This window comes from Macrobrachium nipponense, chromosome 17, assembly GCF_015104395.2.
Source record: "Macrobrachium nipponense isolate FS-2020 chromosome 17, ASM1510439v2, whole genome shotgun sequence".
NCBI lineage: Eukaryota > Metazoa > Arthropoda > Malacostraca > Decapoda > Palaemonidae > Macrobrachium > Macrobrachium nipponense.
In genome coordinates, this window is record NC_087210.1 from 66,456,398 (window position 1) to 66,477,287 (window position 20,890).

Consider the following 20,890-nt stretch of genomic DNA (forward strand, 5'->3'; position numbering starts at 1 on the left):
TTTGTTAAATTAATATCATGTCCTTATTGATGCGAAGTTCTACATCTTTCATTTGTTCTTACTTGCATTATCCATACATTATAGTACTTACATCAGACTATAAACTTGTAGTTTATTACAGGGAAATCTATTAGATTGATTAATTTTTTTCAGCTAAATTTAGTTTTCATCATTAAACTAAAAAGTCCGTGTTGTAACTATTGGATTTGGTAATGCCCTAAACTAGGCTTTTCCTTCATGAGGAAAGTTCGTGAAGTATATAAAGGTACTGTTGATATAGAATAATGCTGATGAAGTAATTGTGAAATACCTGCATATTCTCGTTCACGTCCAAGACGAAGAGGTAAATCATTTCATAAATTCTACATGTGCAAAAGCGTATTAACAACAAGACCGCAAAAGATACTTCTTGTAAGTAAACATCAATAGAATCTATCTTATTTCTTTAGGCAATGTGAACAAAACAAGGCGTGATCCGACTTCTGGCTTACTCGAGGCACGTGCTAAATTGGTCACCGAGGATAATTTAAATATATACACTATATTTATTAGAAATAATTGTTCTGTACTGCTTAACATGCACATTATTTATCTTTATCATTTTCATTCTTAAAAATAAATCATAAATATCCTATCCTAAAATTCCTGTATCTTTAACGAAACGCAAAACACCTTTCTCATACCTTTTCAGAGTTTCCTATCCCCACAACAAGAACAAGAACAAAGTAGTTTATAGGCTTACTCCCGGAGTAAGCGAAAATGCACAGGAAACCTTGCTTATATCGACTTCCTTTTGACTCAATCAGCCTCAAGTCGAAAAGCGTGGATTTCCAAGTAATCCTTAATTAGGTTTACTCCTGAAAGTTGAATATCTGGAATAGGCAACCAAAAACAAGACACGCTAAAAAACAATGTAAGGACCGCAACCTTCAAAGAAGTCCTTATTAAAAACCAGCTGAATATTTTGGATCCTTTTATAAGAAAAAGCTACACTCTGCTTATACTCCTGCGCAAAACAAACCCAAAACAAATGGCCATCAAGATAAAGAAATAAAAGTCACGTTATATTGTAAAGTTTGTTCCAAAAATATTTGCCCTTACAGAGGATTAAAACATTGCAATAATGAAATGCAATGTAGGCAACCACAAATGAGAATGAAACGAACTACGGAGAAGCCTTGATGTACCAGCAGAGAAAAGAGCCGGTGTGAAAATGTGCGCATTCATAAGAGGCGCCTCAGCCACAAAGCTCCATAATAAGATCTTTGTTTGCTGGAAGACGTTGCGATATTCCTGGATCTTTACATTCAACGCAATATTGACTCGGCGGGTTTAATCTCATAAGCACTTTAGCAGCTGGGTACGGTGTGCAACAATTCTCTCTCTCTCTCTCTCTCTCTCTCTCTCTCTCTCTCTCTCTCTCTCTCTCTCTCTCTCTATATATATATTATATAAATATATATATATATATATATATATATATATATATATATATATATATATATATATATATCCTTAAAAATCACAGTAGATGCACGTGACTTCATTAAATAAGCGAATACCACAGGAAAATGAAAGTCAGAAATCCAAGCGCTTTCGTCTTTACAAAGACATTGTCAAGGAGCGAATGACAATGTCTTAGTAAGATGAAAGTACTTGGATTTTGACTATCATTTTCCTGTGGTATTCGCTTATATATATATATATATATATATATATATATATATATATATATATATATATATATATATATATATATATATATATATATATATATATATATATATATATATATATAAATAAGTAAATAAATAGGTAACTAAATAAATAAATAAATAAAAATGCATCAGCATTTGTAAAGCGGTAATGAAAGGAAATCCCATTTATTGTAAGTTCTACGTATTATCTCTGATACCATCTGGATTTATGTAAGAGTATACTTTAGCAGCCGACTCGTAAGGATTATCCTCATGGCCCAAGTTAGTCATAAACGCATGTTATATAACATTACATTTCATCAATTTCTCTCGGTATTATCTAGAATGCATTCGGTAATTCCTGTAACGAATAACCTAAAAGAAATATTGTTATTTTTTGGGAAGACCATTATTTTCAACTGCTAGGTATTTTATGATATTTTCAAAATACAGGATATTTAATTTATTATTATCATTTTTTGTATAAAGCCTTTTCTTTTGTTTAGTTTAAAAATGATTTTGACTGCAATATCATTGGCTGATTTAGCAGTCATTGAAATTTTCTATTTAATTTTTATGATGCTTAATTGTTTCCTTATTTAGGTCATTTAAAATACACCTAACATACATATTACGATTGAATTATGACCATATTAATTCGCATGAATGCCGTTCCTTCAGAACAGATTATGAGCGCGTGGCATTTTGCTAATTTTCGAAATACTTCATATATGTATATAATTCGCTAATGCCTCGAAAGGCGACCATACATCAAGAGATTGACCCTGCACGTCAGACTACCCGCTAATATTGAAGATGAACTTTTGCCAACCATCCTTCATACTGAGTAAATGACACAACAGAGACAGACCTTAAATAACTCCAAGAGGCGTGAAATTAAAGGGGACGTTGATGAGAGAAAGAAAGAGAGAGAGAGAGAGAGAGAGAGAGAGAGAGAGAGAGAGAGAGAGAGATGACACGCAGCTCTTACAGAAGAAAAGTAAACCGCGCCTGAATATTAAATCTTAAAAATAACAAGTCATTCAAAGGTACCAGTAAATATCAGTAGTATATCGAGATAAAAGGAAAATAAGAGAGCAGAAATAATAAATAAAAATCCAAGTGTCTGAAAAACAAAAGATGATAACAGAGATAGAATGGAAGGGAGGAGGAGAAATGAAAGTTTTAAAAAAAGGACACTGAATTCTCGCCAAAATCATGACACCAAACAAGGCGTGATTTGACCTCCTGCTTACTCGGGGACGTGTCCTAAAATCTACGATCATGTAACGCATAGTTTCAGCAATGAAAATTAGAATGCATGTGCTATATCGTATTTGAAATAATTGTTCTGTACAGTTTAACATGCACGTTATTTATTTTTTTTACATTTTCATTCCAATTAATATATCATGAACATCCTATCCTAAAATTCCCGTATCTTTAACTCAACGTGAAACACCTTTTTCAGACCTTTCTATAGACCTTTCCGTTGGGCTTTCCTACCATCTAACAAGAACAACAATAGCAAGAAGAACAAGAGCAATACCAACAAAGTAGTTTGTAGGCTTACTACCCGAGTAACCGAAAACAGTTGTAGTAGGATCAGAGAAAATGTAACGTATGGAAAATAAACTCATTCGCTCTCCTGAATTTTCCTGGATGTCAAAGAAGTTAAAAAAAAAAAAAAAAAAAAAAAAAAAAAAAAAAAAAAAAAAAAAAACTGCATTCCTTACTCATCCCCAAAGCAATACATTTTTTAAAATCAAGACCACGGTTCAAGAAAAGTGAGACAAATAGGTAAGAAGCTCTTACTGCTTTCATTTGACATTGACTTGAACTGCATCCCAACATTGTTAAAAGCAATTCATAAGTGCTGGCATATCTCCTCGATCTTCCCCTTCATGCAATGAGACAGGAGATTGCTTTTTTTGCAATGCACTGCTGAGGGGTTGTTTGCATATATATATATATAATATATATATATATATATATATATATATATATATATATATATATATATATATATATATATATATATTTATTTCCTTGGCTTGAAGATAACGTGCAGCTCGGAACATTTTAATACGGTCACGGTGGAGCCATGAATATCGTTTTCGATTCGCCGTAACAAAGGTGGTCTTTACTGCAAGACTTGGATGCAAAAGGATATATTTTTCTTTCGCCGAATAGCTGATACGGCGAAAGTATGAGAGATGAAATTAAATCCCGGTATCACAGGATCAAACAAAATCAGGATACAAGATTAAATTTTGAATATTGATGACTTGCAACCAGGAAGCCGCCCGCCTACCAACCCCGTCTCATTTTTTTAAGTGGATGCACGTAAGTGTATTCCATGTTGAAAGTTAAAACATTAGGCATTATTACCTAAAATAATATTCAGTTATCTTGTTTATTGTAGGTTTTCAGGTATATTTTTATTCAACTCTTTGGGAGGAAGAAAATGTAGTAGGTGATTGTTTTCCCTACACTTTGTGGAAGTTCATTTGTATATGGAAAAACACATTTTACTGATATTTTTATGAAAAAGAATAATTGCGAATTGGCACTATCGATTATTTAGTTTTCGCCTGCTTTTCTTACTGGAGCTGAACTTGGACTTAAAGGACATCAGAACTGCCACCATTCTTCCCAGCAACCTCACAATCTATGGATTAGGCAGTAATGTCTGTAGTTGTTATTTTTATACATCAACCCCCTTCCCTACCCCTTCTCACCCCACCTTTCTATTGGGGTTGAACTTGGATTTGAATGGCTTCACAATTGTTACTATTCATCTCAGAGAACTCAAAAACTATGAATTAGACACTAATATCTGTCTTTTTTGGTCATTTTTACATGTCACCACCTTCCCACCCCTTTCTCATCCTCCCTATCTATCAGGTCTGAACTTGGACTTTAAGGGCATCAGGAGTGTATCTATTCATCTCAGTGACCTCAAAAACTATAGGCCTGACGCTAATATCTGTCGTTTTCGGTTATTTTTACATCACACCTTCGCACCCTTTTTCAGGCCCCCCAACCTCACCCCCCCCCCCCCCCCCCACCCCCCCCCCTTATTGGCTCTGAACTTTGACTTGTAGGGCATCGTTAGTGTCATTAATATAAATGATCTCGAAAACTATGGATTTTAGGCACTAGTATCTGTCGTTTTCAGTTATTTTCATTTTCATCCCTTTCCCACCCCTCTCCCCACACACCCACTTTTGTTCCAGTGATGTCTTACCCCCACAGCATCCTTTCCCGATGCTACTTAAGTTATATGCAAACCAAATTTGTTCGAAATTGCTCAATGCTTTTAAAAGTGTACGTGACACAAACACGTACACACACACACACACACACACTCACACACACACACACACACACATATATATATATATATATATATATATATATATATATATATATATATATATATATATAGAGAAAGAGAGAGAAGAGAGAGAGAGAGAGAGAGAGGATGAGAGAGAGAGAGAGAGAGAGAGAGAGAGAGATCCTCTTCACGGTTCTCTAACATTAAAAGCGTTCGCAGTCCCCGGAGCCTGATATTGGATAAAGGATGGCTTTCAGGCTCTGAATACTTGAATACGGGATGACACTGACACGAGCCCCTTTTTTGATGGAAGATGATGTTGAGAATTTCAGGAGCAATATTGACCTTAATATATTCTTATCAGGTGATGGGTTTTTCGCGCTCAGGTGAATATCAGTCTCAGTTCTGGTTGGTCGGAATTTATTTTTTTTATTACTTAGAGTGATATGTTTTTTTTACGTTTACATCGCCTGCAAAGCTTTCAGCGTTAAATGTGTAAGTGTTTACATAATAAAAATATGGAATGTTAGTCCATATATATAAAAGTCTAAAACTAAAGAGGTCAACCAGATTGCTTGCAGGAATGTGATCAGACTAGAGACGCTAAAGATGACGTATACAATAAGTATGTAAGCTAAGATAACATGCCGTCACCTGTAGTCATTCAATTGGTTTATAAGCGTTAGTCCAAGAAAGGCCTCCCTGCTTGAGACAACTACCCCCCCGACCTATTATTCAAACGGCCTACGTGATCTGTACCGTGTCTCATTCGATTGTGTGTTCGTATGAAACTATGTCATCTGATAGTATGTTCATATGTTCGAACTACTGTCTGTTCCTTCATAACTTGTAACAGAGATGGTAGACAGGCAGAACAGAGTTAGCTATCGTCATTAGAAGACCTGTACCTCTTTACCTAAGCTTTATCATGTAGAGGAATAGGATTAGCCATCATCATTGGTAGAAGCGATCAAGCTATCGTCATAGAAGACTTGTACAATCATACCTGATCTTCATCATGTAAAACTTCAGAAGAATATACTATTTTTTATACTTAGTGTTTTTCTACAGAAACCTCACCGAACCATGAGTTTAACACATCGTCGTAAAGATAATACCGACTTCGTAAGTGATCTACAAAACCCCAGACACTCCATTGAAGATGGAAGTGCAATACCAACCGACTTAGCGTATAGATTATCGCTAGTCTAACATTACCTCATAGGGCGCCTTATCATACAAGGCACAAGCCCTAATATTTGGTGGCCAGCGGACCAGAAGAACTCTACAACGTCCTACGAAGAAAAAACAGAATAATAAATCATGAAGTCAACGACGACGAAAGCAGCAGATTCTTTAAGCAACCTAGTATCATCATTAGTGAGCGACTTCAGAAAACAACAAGATTCGTCAAGCAACTTAGTATCATCGTTAGTGAATAACTTCAAAGAAACAAAAAACCGGAACGGTGTCCCATTTTTCCTACGGCAACGGAAGCTTCGTCTCTCATTAGAATCATTCAAGAAAACATCGTTAGTGAGCGTTTCCGGCACTGCAAGAAACAAACCGAACGCGTCTGCAGCATCGGATTTTTAAGGGCTCGAATCATCGAAACAACGCGCACGGGGGAAACTGAAGCCAAACCAGGTCGTCCGCTAAATAGAGAAGGAGGACCAAGGCCGTGTGTCGTTATCGGAACACCGTGACTTCCCACAAAAGCAAGCTAAGTACAATTTTTTATTCATTTGGAGTAAATTTGAGTGTTTCCTTTACAGGTCGAATTTCGTTATTCCTGTGGCTGAAGTTACGAGACATTCTTAATCTTACTTTTTTACAGAAATTATCTACATCAATTGAGATTTCGCTACTGCGAGTTTTTATCTTTGAGTGTCTGTTTCCAGAAGTTCTACTGAAATATCATAATCATATACTATGTTAATTTTATCATTTTGGGTGATTATTAATCCCTTACGTAACAAATCATATTAAACAGTGAATATGCGTTTACGCAGTGGACGTCTGTATTTATACAGATGCATGGATAGGGTCGTTAAGCACCGTAGTGATTAGAAAACACACAAAAAACAAGTGGAACACCCGTACAAATCTATATAAATTAGAGGTAACACTATTTCGGGTCATGACAATAAATGCTCCTTTGCAAGTCCCGATCGCAGTTTTAGCCTTGAGTTTTTTTAGTTATATAAAATATCGAACCTCAATGACTCAACTTAACTTTAAAAATATGGCTGGATTGCAAGGAATAACATGTCTGTAAAAAACTTTCATCAGGCTAAACGCGCTGACCAGGATCCCTCATTATTTCAAATTTTAGCAAAGAATGAAGTACAAACAGTTAATATTGTATGCAGTAGTGATAACTTGTCTTATTAGTAATCGCTCAGTTCCTAATAGTTCGTCATTCATTGCTTTATACGTAACCAGCAACATAATGCTAAAACCACACAATACGTTGCCGATGGTAATAAAGAGAAGGATCCTAATTATTACAAAAAGAAATAGAAACAGTAGCCCTTTCAGAATCAAACAAGCAAACTCGGTGACTGTGTCACCTAGTCAAGCGGTCAAGGTTAGTTAAATCTGCCGAGTTTTCAAAGCGAAGCAAATTCCACACAATAAGCGACTCTAGCAGAGTGGGGAAAAGCGATGTTGGTTCATACATACCGATATCTTTTTGAACTAAAAAGGATTTTTCCTATGCATCACACGACAGTATCAAGTAATCAGAGCAGGTTCTAGTAATTTTAATACATTAAGTTATAATAAATACTGGTGGATTAAGCCCGACTGTACGCGCCGTAAAAATTAGAATATCTTATTTATTCCTTTAGTACAATTAATTACCAGTATTTACGGACTCACCGTCTGTTGTTCGAACTTCCCTAATGAGAAGTCCGGATAAGCGAGCGCTTACAGATACCTCTATAGTTATAAAAAACATTGATCTGTATCTAGCGTAATTGTAAGATTCATCTAGGGGTATACAAAATATTATCTTACATCCTGCAAAATAAGGCGTGTTTATCAAATGAAAATCCTATAAACCTTCAAACATATTAAAATCAGTTTGAACAAAAAGAGACAGTTAAATAATAACTTATATAGAGGAACTATACATTTGTCTCATAAATCGTAACATTGTTCAAATGACCCAACAGAATTCTCCCACAACCACAGTCGCAGTTTTGCACGCAAAATCTCGAGACGCATGCACCCTCGAATGTCTTAGTGTGTGTAAAAAAGACTTTGCTGGGAAATGAAATTTTAATCCTTCCCGACACTCTGAAATATAACGATTTCCGCGAACAAAGCCCTAAAAGTATACATATCGTGGATACGGAAGTTATAAATATCGCATTTTTTTATTGTTGCTTAATTTTTAATCACGAACCCAAACCAGTCGTGGATGAATCTCTCTGATAATCTATCTAAAGTAATATCCGTAAAGTCATTCAAGCAGAGGTGATTCAGCAGAAATTTTTTTTATCTTTTACCTGAATACCAGGAAGTTTCTCCACTAGCGAGTGATCTCTGGGAAAAAACGGATATAATTTAACACAAAATACGGTCTAAGGACAAACATTAAGCTATATACGTACCTTCGTGTAGACTTTCAATGAAATTTCAAAATAGAGATAAATGACGAAGTTGAAAAATGTTAGTAATAGGAGCCATTAGGAAATCAAATAAGCCCATATAATTTTTCCCTCAAATGTCATGCCATAAAAGATCGGACTTGGCGTATCTGCGTAGATTCTGTCGCTTAAACAAGGAAACGACTTCCGATAGTTTCCAGTGCGATGTACCGACGACATCTTATCTCTGTTAGGTTAGAATAAATTTTTTTCACCAACTTGGACTTACTTAAAGGCTTTTACCTGATACCATTACCTAAGTGATTGTACCTCATACACCGTTTTTTTCAGCACACTCAGGGGACATTATCAATTTTTACGTATGCCTCCGGCTTACGTTGCACCCCAATTACAATATAGTGTTTGGAGACTTTTAGGGGATAACCTACATGCCTATATGGATGATCTTGTAATCCTTTCTAATACCTTAGAAGTACATTCACATAAACTAGAGCTAGTGCTACAGAGACAAAGACAAATAATCTCAGAGTAAAATATCTAAATGTGAGTTTTTAAAAACCGAACATGTTTATCTAGGTTTTATGTGTCTAGTCAAGGTCTTAAAGTAGTCCATGGTAAGGTGTCGGCTATTCATAACTTTCCGGTACTTATTAACGTAAAAGGGGGATACAGCACTTTTGCGCTGTAGTGGGTATTACAATCGTATGTAAATATGTAACTCTTCAATCATGACAGCTCCTTTAACAGATCTTACGAAGAAGAGCGTAGATTTATTATGGTCTGAAAAGCATCAACAGGCGTTCGATATCTTAAAAGCGGAATAATGCAGCTTACCTAACTTAAAAATCCCTGATTTAAATAAGGAATTTTTTTTTTATTGCAACAGACGCCTCAGACCAAGGGGTAAGAGGGATACTACTTCAGCAATATGATAAACAGTTCTTTCCTATAGCTTTTTATTCACGTAAACTAAAGCCCTCTGAAAGTAAATATGCAGTAATAAGCAAGGAAGGGCTAGGTATCTTTAACTCACTAGTACATTTTAAGTTCATAATCTATGGCTATCCTGATAAAGTTCTTACTGAACATGATTCCTTTACCGAGTTTTTCAAAGGCTTTAATCACAGTCCAAAAGGAACTCGGTGACAAATGATCATTCAGGTCTTTGGAGCCAAGTTAGGATATCTACCTGGGAAAGCAATTATCATAGCTGACGCATTATCCCGCAATCCCGCACCATACAGCAAAGAACCATTAATTGGACTAAAAGATATAGAAACATCCGTGCCTATTGTTAAAACCGTATCTAAACAAGAAAATTCCTTAACCCAAGAGATCGCGAGCATTGAATATCTGGGTTGGAGCGCAGAACTGTTACAAACTGAACAAAGCAAGAGTCAACAGACATAACCCAAACAATAAACACTTCGAACGGAAACAGAATCAGCAGCAATAAACACCAAACAATAAACACTTCGAAACGGAAACAGGGTCAGCGGCTAAGCAAAAACAATACACACTTCGAGCAGAAACCCTAAAGCAAAAGTATACTTAAGGTATGTGTATCAGAATAATGTAATCAAATGTAGTATTATATGTAGGTCCGTGACGAGGAAAACCCGAAGAACACAGCAGATGACTAACGACCAGGTAGTAATAATAATCTCTCTCATACCAATCGTCATAAACTGGTTGCATTCCGTCATCCAGGGTTCCATAGTATGTCACAGAAAGCCAAATCACTATTTTACTGGCCTACAATGCTTACAGATATAAAAAGCACATAACTAATTGTAACATGTGTCATGAAACAAGGATACACTAAGACACCTGTCAGTTTAGGAGCCTATCCTGTGCCAAATCAATCCTTGAAAGAATATACGTAGAATTATTAACAGAATTACGAGTCTGACAGAGGGAATAAACACTTCTTAGTGTTAATAGTTTCCTTGACACGTTATATAGAATTAATAGCACTAAAAACAAACACCGCAATTGAGTGCGTTACGAATATTTATGAGTGCTAAATCAGTAAATATGGAATTCAACACATAATAATCTGTGACTCGGGTGGTGTAAATCAATAATAATCTCCTTAACACGTGGTGTGAATTCCTTTCCATTAAGAAAACCAATAATATATTTTATCACCCAGAGTCAATCGGTTTGGTAGAATAACGGATAATTAAATAGGAAGTGTCAATGTCTTACGAGTTACAACTCGTGATGTTGGATCCGGACTGGATTATAGCGGTTCTCGCGGTTTTAAATACCTTTATCATTTATATCTTGTATCTATAGAATTGATGCCGCAAGTAGCCTTATACGGTACGCCGCTAGAACACTTTTCCACATATTCAAGCCAACCATTAATTTATCAAATATATATATATATATATAAATATAAAAAAATAAGATAAATATGGATACAAGTGGAGTCAATATAATACACTCCGTAAGAAGTCGGAAGGGTTACAAATTATAATAAAAAAGGAATCACGATAATATCAATAAGCAAAACGTAACCATTAAATATCCAAATATATATGCGTAAAGATTTGAACTCTAACTTAACGCTTTAGTAATGACAAATAAGCTAAAAGTTCAAACACATATCAAAACCTACTGACATATTGTCTGTCCCGGTGATTTATATTCGTAGTCAATGAAAAAAAAAAAAGAAATTAAATAAATAAAATAATAATAAAATAAAATAAATAAAATAAAATAAAAGAGATTTTAAAGTCAGGAAGTCTAGAAGTGAAAATGTTATCTATGGAATAATCCTATATGAATCTTATACAGGGCTAATAATATATATAGAATTTGTATGGAAACCTTTTTCATATAGTTTGAATAAGGAATATTTATTTAACATAATGCCAACATGAAACTAATATATTGTTCAATTTTGGTACTGTTGTTTTTTTTTTTTCAGACATTCTTCTCATGCGGGTGGAGAATTAAAACACTAAAATATCATTTGAAAATACTAAAGTCGTATCTCTTACAGCAAGTAACGTAACTCTTAGCTGGCTGAGAGCAATCTCCTGCCAAGTGACGACGTCATCATTGCCGTATCAGCATTTGTTCCTTTTAACCTCAATAATCTGCTTACACAGGCTTCATCTGTGTGTCGTCTCTGCTTGCAAAAGCAGATTGACTGGAGAAAGGAATGCTTAGTTCATGAACTTCACATGTGGTTCATAGGTCACATGACAGGCCACATAACATATTCTTATCCGTGTGTGTAATGCAATTAGTTAAGGACTTGTAATCATTTTAAAATTAATGAACAAAATAAGCAAATAGAATTTCTATAACAACAAAATGAATTAATTTTTTTTTCTGAACCTCATAGACATTTAGAAGTATCAAGATATGTATATATGAAATATTTACTTGCAACATTAGCTTATTACAATTCAAGTAAAACATTCATGGGAAAATGTCAAATTTTCTTGGAAAACCCAAAGTTTATATAGAAATTAGTTACATAGTGGGTTTTTCGTTGCATCTCCTACCTATTAATAATGTTTTAATAGTTAACCTCAGAAGATGCGCACGAGAAAATTGAATATGAAACTTTTGTTAGGGCACATAGAATCATGATTAATCTTCTCTTTGACTCTTATGTTGCCTGGCAATCTTACAATTAGCTCCGTTTTCCACTTCTTTGTCTAGTAACTTACTACCAGTAATATCGAATTTTCTTTGAGATTCGTAATGATATCTATTTATTTTTTATAATTATGGATATTTTTACAAGTCATCATAGACCTGGATAGGTTCACTCATTGTTAATGCCATGGATAAAAAAGTTTGTACAGCGGACTCTTTTGAATTCCGAAATATCAGCGAATTCATGTGGGTTAAGTCTGGTCTAAATGGCTCTCTCCCCTCCCCTGTATTTGGATGTCGTCTGAATTTACTTTGCCCTTGTGACAAGTATAATTTCACTTGCAGGCTGATTAATGGAACCTGGTTACAGTATCCTGCAGTACGAGAGTTTCACATCGCAACTTCAAAAAATCGTTCGTCGCAGCGGACGACTACAGTCAAGTAACAACCGCCTACAATGTGAAAGGAATTTCATGGACTTCTTCGACCGACACCGTATCTCGTCGTTAATCTCGTTTTAATGCGGAATGCTCCAGCGGCTGTCGGAATTCGACTACAAAAAGGGACATACTTCCGACAATTACGACCCGAAGGATATTCAACTCTACTTTGCTGGCGAAGGACTCGTGCTGGGATGATCTATTCATCGCGAACGTAATCGTGTAGCTTAGGATGCAGAGAATAAGTATGAGCGCAAAATAGAACGTTGGACCCGCCCAGGCAAATTTTCCCCTTGTTTTAACCATTGAAAAAGGCCGTTTCAATTGGCTAAAGGTGGTTGTCTGGAACTGTGTAATGGACGAAAAGTTGTTCGAAAGCTAGTTAAAAGTGAAGTAGTATAACCTCGGTCATGTATCCTATATATATGAAGTGTCATGTATCCTATATATATAAAGTATCATGTATCCTATATCTATAAATGATCATAAATAACAGAATCGAAATATATTTTTTGCGTGTACGCAATAGGAATCTCTTATATAAATGATCATAAATAACAGAATCGAAATATATTTTTTGCGTGTACGCACTAGGAATCTATATATAAATGATCATAAATAACAGAATCGAAATATATCTTTGCGTGTACGCAATAGGAATCTATTTAAAGTGCACATATATTAATTATAATTTTATGAATCCATATACATATGTATAAACAAATCAGGTAGCCTATAATCAATCTGTTACCTTTTATCATACCAATATCTGCAGTTATATATGAGTTAGTATATTGATTAATGAATCAGATATATAACATTTAGCATAAAAATCAACGAATCAATCAGCATAACCATTAATAATTTTATCAATTCATATATGAAAATTTTTATCAGTTAAAATATGATTTTTATCATGTTAATCTTCATTCTATGCAATTATCAGAGTACATTAGTATTTTCTGTAGCATAAGTATCTTAATGAGATGAAGTGAAAACCTGTATCATTATATATCCGTGATCACTATTATTTTACCAATATCATTGTTTTATATTTTATTACTTGAATCAATTCATGTACACAATGAATTTTTATTTACTTATATATATATATATTCACATAGTGTCTGTATCACACTCCTATAAGTCAAATGCAAGTCAAGTTTGAGTAATATTCAGTAGCTGGTTTTGGTAGCTGACCGAGCTAATGTAAGTGTTTACATAATAAAAATATGGAATGTTAGTCCATATATATAAAAGTCTAAAACTAAAGAGGTCAACCAGATTGCTTGCAGGAATGTGATCAGACTAGAGACGCTAAAGATGACGTATACAATAAGTATGTAAGCTAAGATAACATGCCGTCACCTGTAGTCATTCAATTGTTTATAAACATTAGTCCAAGCTCCCTGCTTGAGACAACTACCCCGACCTATTATTCAAACGGCCTACGTGATCTGTACCGTGTCTCATTCGATTGTGTGTTCGTATGAAACTATGTCATCTGATAGTATGTTCATATGTTCGAACTACTGTCTGTTCCTTCATAACTTGTAACAGAGATGGTAGACAGGCAGAACAGAGTTAGCTATCGTCATTAGAAGACCTGTACCTCTTTACCTAAGCTTTATCATGTAGAGGAATAGGATTAGCCATCATCATTGGCAGAAGCGATCAAGCTATCGTCATAGAAGACTTGTACAATCATACCTGATCTTCATCATGTAAAACTTCAGAAGAATATACTATTTTTATACTTAGTGTTTTCTACAAGAACCTCACCGAACCATGAGTTTAACACATCGTCGTAAAGATAATACCGACTTCGTAAGTGATCTACAAAACCCCAGACACTCCATTGAAGATGGAAGTGCAATACCAACCGACTTAGCGTATAGATTATCGCTAGTCTAACATTACCTCATAGGGCGCCTTATCATACAAGGCACAAGCCCTAATAAATGCATGTTTCTTTTATTACAAATTGATGACTGATTGTTGTTGATGTATTTCATAATTTGTGAAAGCACCGAGTATTAATTAATGAGCTGACAATTCACAGCTGATTTTGTTTAACCTGCTCAGTCCTTTATTTCAATATACTTATTTTGTAATTTCGAAGTGAGAGTTCGATGATTTTTGAGGTTAGATAAAAAATGCAAGTTCGTCGCCTGTTCTTTAAAGGGCAAGAGTAATTAACCTACAGTATTTATTCTTTGATATTGTTTTACCATAAGGAAAGTGTACCCATCCTCTGAAGACAATTTTAGTAAATTTACTCCTGAATCAATTGGCGTTTTTTTTATCATCTTTCGTCTCCTTGATTGAGTGCTTACGCCATATTATGTTGGTTTGATGTCAGTGCCTGAACCTCGGAAAACAAAGCAAGTAATGAGGATGAATACCAGTTATTTGTATCTTATTTTGCCTTTTGAATTGTTCCATACAAATGTCGACCTACACATAATAATAATAATAATAATAATAATAATAATAATAATAATAATAATAATAATAATAATAATAATAATAATAATAATAATAATAATAATAATAATAATAATAGGGAAAAAATCTCTATCACGAGAGTATATATAATGTTCTAAAGGGTCCACAATAATACAAATTGTAAAAAGTCCGTGTATAATTTTGAAGACTTTACAGAAAGCTTTCGAACCCTTCCCTGGGTTCATCTTCAGTCCAAATGAACAATAAGCTACAACAAGTACAGAAGTAAATTTAAAAAACAAGAGACGTTGTAGATCGTTGACAACGGTCGTTAGCTCGTTAATGGGCCAGGTGATGAAGAAAGAGGGTAGTTAACAACAACTAGGTGATACCCTCTCCCCTATCAATCCTTCTGGCTGCAATTCTGTTGGATCTTCGTACAAGTTGTTGCAACATTACATGAAGTCCTTCATCCAAGGGCGTAGATTGGGCACCGTTATCAAACTCCCCCGGGACAGCGGTTACCTGGACTGGAAGAGGCAAGGCAGAGGCAGCATCAGGAGAGGGAAAAACAGAGCCTGTCCTGCAATTAAAATCTTTTAAAAACATACTAGTGATATAAAAATTAACAAATGGGTCTTCGTTGACAAAAGACTTGTTTCCTTTGAATAATTCTACTAAACTTATAGCAGCTCCCCCGACTAGACGTCTGACATTTACATTGTTACTTTTAAAGATAATTTTAGCCTCGTTCCGGTTGGGTCTATGATCATTCCTATGTGCTAGACCCAACTGGAACGCCTTTTTCACAAACTGCTGCGGATTCTGATGCTCATAAGTAAGCTAAAGGGAGGTTATATGGCGGCTCCAGAACACCGATAGTAATTTTGTTCCTGTATGCATGTGTTATTTCATGATTTATATATATATATTAATATATATATCTCTGATATATATATATAATATATATAGATATATATATATATATATAATAATATTATATGTGCATAAATTTCAATTATATATATATTATAATAATATATATAATAATTATATAAATTATATATTAATAATTTCATCGCTACTTTAATTTCGTTTTGCTTATCTTGTTTTCACACGTAGGAATTGTCTTCCTTTGGAATCTCTTTTAGCAATCACATGGCCTTTTTGAGTTATTCAGTATGAGTGAATGGTTTTGTTGAATAATGATAATAATAACCTTTGTCAAATTTGCCTGAAGTCCCCAAATAAATTGTCTACTTAGTACCAGATGCTAAATATTGTCTGTCGGGCTGCTGATCGGCCTGTCTGAATGTCACTTGACACTTTTTGTCCCTGTGTGTCTGTCTCTGTCTCTCTGTGTCTGTCTCTCTCTCTCTGTTCCTTTTCTTAACAGAGGCTGCAGAACTCCCAGTGTACCTGAGAGGTTTATTATGATTTCTGCCCAGCATAGAGACCGCTCGAGTTTTTCTTAAAGAGAACGTTAAAAGAAAAAAAGTCCCGGTAGTTTACTCTTTGCTTACTCGGGGAGTAAGCTTAAAAATTACTTTGTTGTTGTTGTTGTTGTTTTGGGGGGTTGTAGGAAAGGTCTGGAAAAAGGTGTTTCGAGTTGAGTTAAATATACATGAATTTTAGGATAGCATATTTATGATTTATTTCTTAGAATGAAAATGTAAAATAGAAATAATGTACATATTAAACAGTGCAGAAAAAATGTTTATGGCAAAATGCAGCTATCTTTTCTTTATATCAGGCTATAATTCGCCAAACATCAACATCACATTTACCGCTCAACTAAACCATTTTCGCGCAATGTTGAAGCCAGGGTTTCATAAGCAACATGTGGATGCAAATTTCCCTTATATTGATAGTATATCATTAACAGTTGTTTTCGTGGTTGTTATTGTGACATTGAACCCCCAAAAGCTTTAATTGGTTATTATTTACCTCCTGTTCTATAGAATACTGAAACTTTCTGGGCTACAACGAAAAGCTCTGGTAATACCAGATGAACGTAGACTAAATTTACTTTTATTTCTCCGCTTATTTCTAAATAGTAATTTGGCTAACAAATCCCCCAATCAACAAATACAAATAAAACCAAAAGAGTTTGCCGTTCGTATGAAGATTTTTTTGGGGGGCAACCATTCATTCTAAAATAGAAATAAAATCTGTGGCAAAGTACATAACATTGTTAAACTTAAGCCAGAATGTAATCTTTTTGTATTGAAACGGGACTCACATGAGCAACATACATAGGACGCCAGAGACCAACAGGTGAAAACCCCTTTCCTGATCATTATGATGAGAACTGCCTTTGTTGCAGTCTTTTACTATGAATACTTTTGATACCCATGGACATCCGGGCTTGTTGTTATTATTTTAATTACTGAAGAGGATTCAATCTGGAAGTTGAACTGTTCTGACCGCCTCCGGATCTGAACTTGCAGGGGCAGTGCAGAGAGGCATCTGCTCTGTCTGTCCTTTTGCACCCTTCCCCAGCAATCATTCCAAGTAGAATTAAATCTTAATTTAATTTTTTTTTTACAAAAGACATTACTTCCCCAGCAATCACTCCAAGTAGAATTTATTTGTTTTTAAAGAAATTACTTCCCCAGCAATCATTGCAAGTAAAATTGAATCTGTTTCTTTTTTTACAAAAGACATTTGATAGACGTTTACAAGACAACGACTTTCTTTCCTTGAATCCTGGTCGCTCTTAAATGGAGCCACAGTGTGTGTGTGTGTATGTGTGTGTGTGTGTGTGTGTGTGCGTGCGCGCGCGCGCGTGTATGCCTTCTCCGATACCGCACTTTAATAGTCTCGTGTACTACCTGACAATGAGATATATTAACAAATCATATTTTTCCTTGGAATTTGATGTATTCATTTCTGTAATATGCTGTATTTGCTAGTGATGCTAAAATTTCATTGTCTATTCTCCACGAATGGCTAACATAACGTCATTGTTATGTGATGCTAGTCACAATTTAATGGAGTAAATATCGTTTTTTTATAGTTCTAGTCCCATAATTTGCAATCAAGAGATGCATTCTTTGAAATTTGAACGTTTTGGAAATTGTGCTTTTTATTTTGAATCATTGTGAGACCACAAACGTATGTACTAAATCCCGTGACCGGACAGCGTCATTGCACCTCCCGAGTAAATTGACTTTTTAATTGACCTTTGGCCTTGGATGGCACGATTTTTTTTTTCTATTTTACCTCTACCATGAAATGGTGAATGTTAATAAAGAACATTGTATACCTATCCTTATATTTACCGTAAGTTAATTGAAAATTTGGACTGATAATGGAAGTGTTGAGAGTGGAATTGACCCGTGAAATCATCAATTTGATTTTGAAATTTAGCAACTAAACAGCGCAGTCGGTCGCTATGCTCGTGTCTCCTTCATCTGCCGTGGGAACTGACATAAAATGGAACACTTGGTTTCACCTTTCTTCAAAACAAGCATTATTTCTGAAACTGACTTTGATAATGTAGCCACGAAGTAATCACTCTTTTTGCTTGCCGATTTTGTGTCGTTTCAAAAATAAATAGCTAATTCATTCCAATTGGTGAGCTTTGTCTTCTTCTAACATTTTGTTGTTACACTGTATCTACTTGAAATCATATCTTCCAGCGCAGAGATTGGTTGATGTTGAACTGTCTACTCCGAATCATATTTTCCAACAGTAAGCCTAATAATTATTACCGTTGCCGTTTCTGATTATTCTTGGTAAAAGTGCCTTAAATATTTTAGTCTAAAACGAAGTGACTCGCTGCTAATTTTGATTAAAACAGCTGGAGCTAGTAAGCGGCTCTCATGATAATTTCGGATATCTCTATAAGGCTTATATGGATGTTATTTTCTCGATACATTTCCGGGTAAAAGTATCCATTCTCATGCTCTTTTCCCTCTTAGTTGCGACATATTTCCCGGTACTCTATTCACTACTAAGGCTCTATTGGCAAGAAAGTCTCACATTTGTTGACTATTACAAAACACTCGGACGATACTGAGCATAATTTTCATTGGCTGACCCTTGACTTTCTTTGCAAGAAGAGAGAACGTTTATCCTTCTCTCAATTTCCTCAGTCTAAAGAGTCTTCAGAATATTGTTACTCAACTTCATCTCTCATTCGTTATGGTCTTATCACCATTTTTTTTTTTCTATAGGAGACTCACTCTCCCAAGTCGATTTCATCTGTCTTCTCTGCGTCCAGTTTGATATCATACTTTCTGTGATTGCAGTTTTCTCTCTCTCTCTCTCTCGTAGTAGCCATCTTGCTTGGTGAGACGTACCCGCGTGAAGTCAGATTAATCAACAGATATCACAAGTTTAACATACGACTAGAATTTGAGAAATATCTAGAAGTGTTCGTGAACTATCGGTGATAAGATTAGTGTGAAAATAGTAGGATAAAGCGTCTTCTAAGTTAGTTTATCAAGTGTAATACTATAAATCAGAACAAGATGGCAGTAAGTTCCAACTGCGGGAAGAGGTGGCGTAATTTGGCGTGTTTAGCAGATTCGCAATACGATGAGGTAGCAGGAAGGGAACTGGCATTTCTCATCTATGAAATCAGCAACAGTCCTAACCAAAAAGATACAAAAGCATTCATAGATATATTAGAAGGATATAATCCTTCAAACTGGAACAAATCTAATGAAAACATCTTGAAAATAATTGAAGAAGTTCCAAATAAAATCCAAGTGGTCAAGAGACTCATAAAGAAAATATACATAAACCAACATATTCCGACAAAGAAAATGAATAAGGTGAATCTTGTGAATATCCTAATTGATGCATTAGGAAAAAGAATGCCAAAAGCATGCAAACTGTGTAAGGTTTGGTATAGCATAGTCAATCCACAAAACCTAATCAGAAAATGTGCTGCATGCAACATTCCGACCCATCCACAGTGTGCTGAGGTAATACAAGATTTGAGAAAAGATACAAGAATTTTTTGTTCAACATGTCTATCATGGATAGACAATGTTATTAAATCAAGATTGAATGTACAAATAGTTGAGGATGAAGAAGAAGAGGAAGAGGAAGAAGAAGAAGAAAAAGAAGAAGAGGAAAACGGAAGAGAAGTAAACAAAAATGAAATGACAGAAAAAAATAAGGAAAACAAAGAACAAGATAAAAGTATGGATGCAGAGATACTCATTGATACTACATATGAGGCAATAAAGCAGCATACCTACGAAGAAATAAATTATGATATGACAACAGAAAAGCAAATCCCGAAGAGGCTCTACCCAGATCTATACAATGACGGGAAAGAGGAAAAAATAGACAAGAAAGACAAAATCTGCAACCTTTTGAAAAGAGGGAATTGCAGATTTGGAGAAAGATGTTACTACAAACATCCTAAGATATGTCAAAACTATGAAATATATGGTAAATGTGCATACTTAGATGGATATGGGGATGATTGCAGAGATCTGCATCCAAAAATATGTAAAAACCTAAAAGAAGGAAAAGGATGTAAGTTCGACAAAAAATGCAAATATATGCACCCTGTAGCCATGAATCATAATCAAATAAATAACCAACCAAGTAATAAAATCCAAAATAAGAAAGAAACAAATAAAGAGAGAAATCAAGAATATCAGGTAAAAGAGAAAAGCAAACCACCAATGAGATATGCAGAGGTGTCAGCAAAAAATTTCAAAGCATCAGCTCCGAAATTCTACTCAAGAGATAATAACTGTA